Raw genomic sequence first — 10,286 nt, 5'->3', positions numbered from 1 at the left:
TGGTGACGTATGTGTGCCTTTTCTCTTGCTCTGCCTGTGATCCCACACAGCACCTGAGATGGGTATGGCTTTGCAAGATCAAGATGTCAACCTGCTGACCACAACACATTACCAAGCAAGACTCCACCCTTTGAAATCCAATCCCTTGCCTTATTTGGGTGGAATATTCTATGAATGACTTTTCCCCCCAAAATAGGGGGGCTGGGTTCAGGGTTTTATTCTCTCTCGCCTCTTGCCTCCTCTGCTTCCCTGACATTCCAGGATGGGTGCCAACACATGAGGTCTCAGAGCCATCCCTGGCCCCCCAAAATGGTATGTGTGTGTGTGTGTGTGTGTGTTTGGCTTTTTTATTTGCCAGCCTGGCCGGCCAGCTGGTGACATTAATTGATAGTACAAATCAAATGTATCTAACAGACTATACAAAACATTTAACCCCCAAACAGCTGAATTTACCTTCTTGGCAGCTCATGGAGCTTTTTCCAAAATAGACCAAATTCTAGGTCACAAAGTAATCTTAGTAAATAAAAAAAAAAATCAGTATAACCCCATGCATCATATCAGCTCATAATAGAAAGAAACTAGAAATTAACAGCAAAAAAATAATATAAACCATATAAACACAGGAAGATTGAATAATACTCTTTAAAATGAAGAATAGATCAAAGAATAAATGAGAGTAGAAATCAATAAATTCTAGAAATGAACAAGAACGAATATACAAAATATCAAAATGTCTGGTAGGGCGTGAAACAGCTCTAAGAGGAAAATTTATAGCACTGATTATCTACTTAAACAAAAATAGAGCAATCCCCAAACAATAAGCTTATACTGCGTCTCAAGGCCTTAGAGAAAGAACAACAAATTAAGTAAAAAATCAGCAGGAGACAGGAAATAATTAAGATCAGAACTAAAAGTCATGAAGTTGAGATTTAAAAAAAAATACCCAGGATCAATGCAAAAAAGATTGGTTCTTCAAAAAGATTTAAAAAAAGATAAATCCTTAGCAAAATTTGATCTAAAAGACTCTATATAAAGTATAAAGAGAGTTTTCAAATCAATAAAATTAGATATAAAAAGAAGATTTCACCACAGACTGTTCTGAAATCCAGAGGATCATCCAAACCTATTTTGAAAATTTATACTTCAAAGAACTGGAAAATCTAGAAAACAGTGAGAAATTTCTAGGCACATATGACCTTCTAAATTGAGCTAGGAAGATATGGAAAATGTAAATAGAACAATATCAAGTAATGGAATTGAAACAGTAATTAAAAGCCTTCCAAAAAGGAGAATTCCAGGACCAGATGGATTCTCAACTGAGTTCTACCAGACCTGTAAAGAAGAACCAATACCAGTCTTTCTCTAATTATTCCATGAAATTGAAAGGAAGGGAACACTCCCAGATAGTTTTTATGCAGTCAGTATAACCCTAATACCAAAACCAGATGGAAAGTCATCAAGGAAAGAAAATTACAGACCCAATATCCCTGATGAATGTAGATGTAAAAATCCTTAGTAAAATAGTAGCAAACAACATCCAAAAATACATCAAGAAGATAATACACCATGATACACATTCTGGCACCAAAATAAACTTTATAGACAAATCATACAGAAAAGAGGACACAGAGACAAACCCATATAATTATAGTTATCTCATATTGACATAGGTGCCAAAAGTATATATGGAAGAAAAGACAGCCTCTTCAACAAATGATACTGGGAAAACTGGAAATCCTTATGCAACCAGATGAAATTAAACTCCTACCTCTAACTAAGCACAAAACTCAACTGAAAGTGGATAAGGACCTAGGAATTAAATTAGAGATACTGTGCCTAATAGAAGAAAAAATAGGCCCAAATCTTTATCATGTTGGCTTAGGCACTGACTTCCTTAATAGGACCCCTATAGTGCAAGCAATAAAATCAAGAAGCAATAAATAGGATGGATCCAGACTAAAAAGCTGCTTCTCAGCAAAAGAAACAATCAGTGACATGAATAAAGAGTCTGCATATTTGAAGCAAATTTTTACCACTCACACATCAGATAGAGCACTAATCTTGAGGATATATAAAGAACTCAAAAATCTTAACACCAAAAAACAAATAATACAACCAATAAATAGGCCAGAAACTGAACAGATATTTCTTAGAAGATGATATATAATCAATCAACAAATATATGAAAAAATGTTCAAATCTCTAGCAATTAGAGAAATGCAAATTAAAAGTAGTCTAAGATTTCCTCTTACTCTAGTCAGAATGGCAATTATCAAGAATACAAACAACAATAAGTGTTGATGAGGATGTGGGGAAAAAAGACACACTCACACATTGCTGATTGGACTGCAAATTGATGCAGCCAATCTGGAAAGCAGGATGGAGATTTTATGGAAAACTTGGAATGGAACCACCATTTGACCCAGCTTTCCCGCTCCTTGGTTTATACCCAAAGGACTAAAAAACAGTATACTACAGGGATGCAGCTACATCAATGTATATAGCAGCACAATTCACAATAGCAAAATTGTGGAACCAAACTAGAAGCCTTTCAGTACATGAATGGATAATGAAACTGTGGTATATATATGCAATGGAATATTACTCAGCATTGAAAGAGAATAAAATCATGGCATTTACAGGTAAATGGATGGAGTTGGAGAATATTATGCTAAGTAAAGTAAGCCAATCCCCCAAAACCAAATGCCTGATATTTTCTCTGATAGAGGCTGATCCATAATGGGGATGTGGATCAGAGAACGGGAGGAATGGAAGAACTTTACATAGGGCAAAGGAAAAGGAGGAGAAAATAGGGGGCATGGAGATAGGAAAGATGGTGTAATGAGATGAACATCATTACCCTGAGTTCATATGTGAAGACAGGAACGGTGTGACTCTACTTTGTGTACGATCAGAGACATGAAAAATTGTGCTCTATATGTGTAATAAGAATGAAATTCATTCTGTGTTAATATATAAAAAATTAGAATAAATAAAAAGATAATACACCATGATGAAGTAGGTTTCATTCCAAGGATACAAGGTTGGTTCAACATACACAAATTAATAAATGTAATTCACCACTTAAACAAAACTAAGGACAAAATCACGGGATCATCTCAATAGATTGAAAAAAAGTCCTTTGATAAAATCCATCACCCATTTATGGAAAAAAACACTGGAGAATCTAGGGATTGAAGGAATATACCTCATCATCAAAAAGGCTATTTATGAAAAACCTAAAACTAATATCATACTCAATGAAGAAAAACTAAAAGTATTTTCTTTAAAATCAGGTGCAAAACAAGGCTGTTCCCTCTCACTCCTCTTATTCAACATAGTACTCAAAACATTAGCCAGAGTGGTCATGCAAGTGAAGAAAATCAAAGGGATACAAATAGGAAAAGAAGAAGTCAAATTATTTCTGTTTCTGATGACATGATCCTAAATATAGAAGCCCCAAAATCTCTACCATAAGACTTCTGGAGCTTATAAATGAGTTCAAAAATTAACAGAATAGAAGATCAACACTAATAAATCAACAGCTTTCTTAGATTCCAATAGTAATTAAATCAGGAAAGAAATCAGGAAAACCATCCTATTCATAATAACCACAAAAATAAAATAAAATACTTGGGAATAAGTCTAACCAAGGAAGGAAAAGACTTCTACAATGAAAATTATAGCACACTGAAGAAAAAAAGTGAAGAACTTAAAAGATGAAAAGGCCTCCCATATTCCTGGATAGGCAGAATTGATAATGTCAACATGATCATATTACACAAAGCAATATACAGATTCAATCTCTACAAAACATCAATAACAGTCTTCATAGAATTAAAAAGAATTCTTAAATTCATATGGAAGAACAAGAGACTCAGAATACCCAAAGTAATACTGAACAAGAAGAGCAATCACAGTACTTGATCTGAAATTATAATTCACAGCTGAAGTAACAAAAAGCATTGGCATCAAAATAGACATAAAGACCACAGGAATTGAATAAAAGACACAGAATTAAACCCATATACCTACAGTCATCTGATACTTAACGAAGTTGCAAAAAATATATTTTGGGCTGGGGATGTGGCTCAAGCGGTAGTGTGCTCTCCTGGCATGTGCACAGCGCTGGGTTCAATCCTCAGCACCACATAAAAATAAAATAAAGATGTTGTGTCCACCAAAAACTAAAAACTAAATATTAAAAATATATGTTTTGGAGAAAAGATAATGTTTTAAATAAATGGTGCTGGGAAAACTAATGATAACTACATGTAGGAAAATGGAAACTGGATCCCTAGCTCTCACCCTGCACAAAACTCAAATTGCAATGGACTAAAGACTTAGGAATCAGACCAGGAAACTTGCAACTGAAAGAAGAAAACATAGGGGCAACCATCCATCATATTGGTGCTGGCACCAACTTCCTTAACAAGACCTCCAAAGCACAAGGAATAAAACCAAGAATTAATAAGTGGATGCCTTCAAACTAAAGAGCTTCTGCACAGCAATGGGAATGACTAAAATAATGAAGAGAGAGCCTACAGAAAGGGAGAAAATCTTTGCAAGTTACTCCTCTGATAGGGGATTAATATCCAGAATATATAAAGAACTCAAAAAACACCAAAGCAACAACAACGACAAACAAAACAAAAAGCAAAACCAAACCAAACCAAATCAATAAATTGGAAAAAAACTAAACAGAACATTCTCAAAGAAGAGCTACAAATTGCCAACAAATACATGAAAAATGTTCAACACATCTAGGAAGCAGAGAAATACAAATCAAAATTATACTAAGATTTTATCTCACTCCAGTGATAATGGCAATGATTAAGAATATAAACAACAATAAATGTTTGTGAGAGTGTGGAGAAAAACATACACTTCTACATTGTTGGGGGGAGATTACAGACTAATACAACATCTCTGGAAAGCAGTGTGGACTTTGCTCAAAACAACGAGGGATGGGACCACCATATGATCCAGCTATCCCACTCATTGGTACTTTTCTAAAAGAGTTAACATCAGCATACTACAGTGACACAGCCACTTCAACGATTATAGCAACCCAATTCACAATAGCTAAATTATGGAATCAACCTAGGTGCCCCATTGATAAATGAATAGCTTAAGAAGACGTGGTGCTTAGAAACATTGAAGTTCTACTCAACTAAAAATAAGAATGAAATTATGGCATTTCCTGGTAAATGGATGAAAATGGAGAGCATCATTCTAAGTGAAATAAACTAGTGTCAGTTGTGTCATTGTATTGGTTAAATTCTTAATTATTGAATCATAATGACTCTTTATATGACTTGGATGTGTGTATCACAGAACTTACTACCCATCAATTAATTGCCTTTTAAGTTTTCTAACCCTGTCATTTGAAGATAAGGTTTTAATGTTGGTGAAGATTGTTATTCCTAGTTTTCTTCCTTGGTAACTTTATTTCCTATCTTATCTAATAAATCCTTGGCTGTAGTAAGGTCATGAAGGTTTTCTCACTTTTATTTCTGAAAGTTTAAAGTTTCAAATTTTATATTCAGGTCTATGGTTTGTTTCAAATTAAATTCTGTGGGCATGTGTTGACAATTGAGGTTTATTTGTTTAAATAGGAATATCCAGTTGTTTGGGCATATTTGCTAAAGAGACTTTTTCTTTCTTTGAATTGAACTGGTATCTTTTTAATTTTTTTTATTTGTTTTAATTAGTTACACATGACAGTACAATGATCTTGACATATCATACATTTGAATCAGATGGGATATAATTTATCATTTTTCTGAGTGTACAGGTTGCAGAATCACATTGGTCATGCAGTCACCTATATACCCACAGCAATAATAATGTCTATTTTATTCTGCTGTCCTTCCATTCCCCCCTTCCCTTCTGCTCCCCTCCCATCACTTCTCTCTACCCAATCTAATGTGACCCACTGCTTCTTTTTTCCCCCTCACATTGTCATACCTGTATTCTGTATAACGAAGGGGGTCTCCTTCTCTCTTCCATGCAATTCCCATTCACCCTCCCTTTCCCTACCACCTCTCTTCCCTATCTAGAGGTAATTTTCTTCTCATGTTCTTCCTCCCTACCCCATTTTGAGTCACCTCCCTTATATCAGAGGAGACATTCGGCATTTGTTTTTTTGGGATTGGCTAACTTCACTTAGCATAATCTGCTCTAATGCCATCCATGTCCCTGTAAATGCCATGATCTTGTTATTTTTTTAGTGCTGAATAATATTCCATTGTGTATAAATGCATATTTTTTTATCCATTCATCTATTGAAGGGCATCTAGGTTGGCTCTACAGTCTAGCTATTGTGAATTGTGCTGCTATAAACATTGATGTGGCTGTGTCCCTGCAGTATGCCATTTTTAGGTCTTTTGAGTATAGTCCGAGAAGGGGAATAGCTGGGTCAAATGATGGTTCCATTTCCAGTTTTCCAAGAATCTCCACACTGCTTTCCAAATTGGCTGCACCAATTTGCAGTCCACCAGTAATGTATGAGTGTACCTTTTTCCCGCATCCTCGCCAGCACTTGCTGTTGTTTGACTTCATAATGGTTGCCATTCTTACTGGAGTGAGATGGTATCTTAGAGTAGTTTTAATTTGCATTTCTCTGATTGCTAGCGATGGTGAGCATTTTAACTGGTATCTTTGTCAGAAACTGTTTGACCATAAACCTGCAGGTTCCTTTATGTAATTCCTACCCTGTTCTATTGATCTATAGGATTACTATTATGTTAATACAAAACAGCAGCTTTAAATAATAAGTCTTAAAATCAGATAGTGTGTATCTTCCAACTTTGTTTTGTTTTTTTAATTGTTTTAACTAGATCCTTTACTTTCATATATGATTTTAACAATCACCTCATTAGTTTTAAACAAAAATTGCTTCCTGGAATTTTGATTGATATTTATTAAATACATTGACTGATTTAGCAATGATGAACATTTTGATATTCTAAGTCTTTAAGTTATTGAAAATGGCATATCTCTTGGTATATTTCAAAATTCTCTAATGGCTTTCAGCAATGTTTATTAATGTTAAATTCAGAGGTTTCGCACCATGTTTTGTTTAATATATTCCTAAATATCTAATCTTCTGATGTCATTATAAATGATCAGAGTTTTAATTTCATTTTTCAATTTTGTGTTACTAACGTATGGAAATATAAAAGTACAATTGATATTAAAATATCACTCCTATATGCTACTATCTTGCTGAATTTAATTGTTTTTCCACTAAGTTTTATTGTTTTTGTTGTTTAATACAATACTCCTTAGGATTTTCTATGCAGTCATATAATTTTTGGATAAAAATTTGTAATTGTATATTTTGTATTCTTATTAATTTTCTTGCCACATTCTATTGGCTGAGAACTCTGGTAAAGTATTTATTAGAAGTTTTGAGAATAGATAACACACCATGATATTGGCACCAAAATAGACTTACAGACAAATCATACAGAAAAGAGGACACAGAGACAAACCCAGTCTTTTCCCCCCCTGTATTAAGAGGTAAACATTCAGTCTTTTGCCATTATTAACATGTTAACATTAGATATTGAAAATCCATGCACAAATACAGTTTGTTGTAGAAGAACATGGATACTTGGTAAGTAAGGTAAATTGCTTATGTATTTATAGACTTACTGATATAGATTACTTTTAAAGTTTTAATATCTACCAATTCAAATATTAAACTCTGAGCCTTTCACAAATTAAGGCATAAAGAATAGTATCACAGAGAGGAATGGAAGTAAATATACATACAGAAGATTATTTCTAAAACCCATCCATCTAAACTTGGATGTGTTATTTTTAAGGAAGAATAGAAGGAAGGAGGAGAGAGGAAGAGAATAAAGAGAGAGAGGAAGGATGGAAGAAATCAAGGAAGAAAGGGAGATATAGAGAAAGGAAGGAAGAAGCAAGGAAAAACTGGTTCACTACAAATTCAAACAGGAAAGAATAACAACTGATAAAGACAGTAACTTATGAGCTTTGGTTAACTAAGTTTCCAAACACAGATGCCACTTAGGAGATTTTTGGAGCATCATACACCTATTATGAGAGTGCAGTTATCTCATTTACTCCCACTGAGGTCAAGACACATTACCATCCACGTGTTTCTGGTTCTTCTCACCCCTGCTAATTTCCAGTAATCTTTGATAGGAGTGCTCCCAGTAATGTTCCCTATGGATCCAGAGCCCCGCCCCCCTCCCAGCTGCAGCTCTGGTCTGTTCTGATTTGAGTGCTTACTTTGATTTGAGTGATTCCTTTCCTTTCAGCCTTTCAGATTGTTTATTGATAAGGGAAGGGAGGGCATGCTGGCTGGAAGCTAAACTTACAATGTTTACTAAAAACCATAGTGGAAATACAAACTCACGTCTTACAGAGAAATGTTTTTAAGTTCTGTATATACTGAACTTAAACTTTATAAACAAAACAGAAGAAAATTTTCTTACAGAGGAGTCAGAAGCATTTCAAGAATAGCTCCATTTCAGGCGATTCCTGACACATCCAGGCAGTTGGCAAGCTTAGGCACTAGTTTCGTATTTGAGGACTAAGAACATAAGTCCTTTTATAAACTTAAAAATCCCCTTGTTCACAAAATAATCACATCCTATTTTATCTGTTTTGTAAGCTTGGTTTTTATACTCTGGGTCTATGTAACACCAAGCACACCCATGGTGAAAACAAAAGTACACTACTTTGTTTCACAGCCCTTTTAAGTTTGCTGTTTCATATGATCAAAACACAGGGCAGCATACAAATGTACGCAGTGTATGTAGAAACTATTAATGTGTGTTGGGAAGACTGGCTCCTTTCCAGACCTACTGCCTACAAAGCGACTCCCTCACTCCACCCATCCTAGCCACATACCCCTAGTTTGCTCCCTGTTTAATTATGCCTTGGCTACCACAGCTTTTCACCTCTCTTCAAATTGTTGTTCTCTCATACATGCATACTGCTGCATTAGCTGTGTCTGCGCCTGGAATGTTTCTTCTCTCCTCTTCATCACTGTTGATTAAATCATACCCAGTTCTTAGGATCCAGTGCAAATGTTTTCTTGTCCCTAAAGACTCCCTGAATTGTTTACCATTGTTGGGAGTCCCCAAAGCACCCTTACCCATTTTATTAGAGCACTTACAAAACAAGAGCTTGTCTCTTTCTATCATTCATGTATGTCCACTAGACTAAATAGGGCCATGTCTAATTTGTCTTTAGATTCCAAGTGTTGAGGACAAAGCAGACGCTTAGGAACTGCTGGCTCAGAGGTTCAACAAAGGGATTTTTTTAAAGCTTTTCTTTATTTTGGTTTCTTGAACTCCTTTTCTTCCTCTAAATACTTTTTCAAAATACCTAACACCTTTAAATATATTACAACTTTTCCTTATTTACTACATTTATTGTTACTATCCTTCCATTCAGCTAGTTTCTGTCCTTAGTATACTTAATATTATTTAAGAAATGGATGAAATAAGTTCCGCTACATGTTTTTCCTTTTAACCTTCATGCCTTTGATTTTTTTTTTGTTTTGTTTTAGGAAGTAGGCTGAATTAATGTATTATCTCCATTCCTAGTGGTTTCTCTGTGGGTTTTGTGTCTTTGTCTGAAATTTCTCACTACCTGAATAGAATTCTTTGTGATAAGCTTTGCAAGTATCTGCTAAACATTTAAGTACTAACTAAACATTATCAACATATACCAGCCTTAAGTTAATCCAAATAGGTTTATCAGATGGCCCTCCTCAAGGCAAGGGACAACATTCACTCATATAAAAGATATTTAACACTGCCTGTGTGCCTTTGTTCACTAAATTGGATATGTTCAGCACACTACCAGAACGTGTATCTACTGCTGAGGTCCTCAAACATCTGGTACTTTCAATATATTCAGAAATGCTAGAATTTTGGGTAGGTTAAAAAATTTGAAGATACTCATAATAAAATTACATAATACTAAGAATGACTCTATTAAAAGTGTTCCCAATTTAATAATTCATTTGCAACATGCCTTTGTCTTCTGAAAACTTTTTCCTATGTTGACTGAGCTCCATATCCTCAGGAGACAAAAATGTCATGCGATGAAGGTAGCTTTCCACCTCTCTGATGGCATCTTGACTTATGTCATTGTGTTTATTGCTGCTTACTCTTTTGGTCTCTACAAACTCTTCAACAAAATGTTCCATCAAAAGAAGTCAACACAAGAACAGTTTACTTCCAAAAGTGATTCTACACTTTGATTAAAACCGAGACACATAGATGAAAATTTCT

This window comes from Marmota flaviventris, chromosome 2 (assembly GCF_047511675.1).
Source record: "Marmota flaviventris isolate mMarFla1 chromosome 2, mMarFla1.hap1, whole genome shotgun sequence".
In the NCBI taxonomy this organism is placed as follows: domain Eukaryota; kingdom Metazoa; phylum Chordata; class Mammalia; order Rodentia; family Sciuridae; genus Marmota; species Marmota flaviventris.
This window is presented reverse-complemented; position numbering follows the sequence as displayed.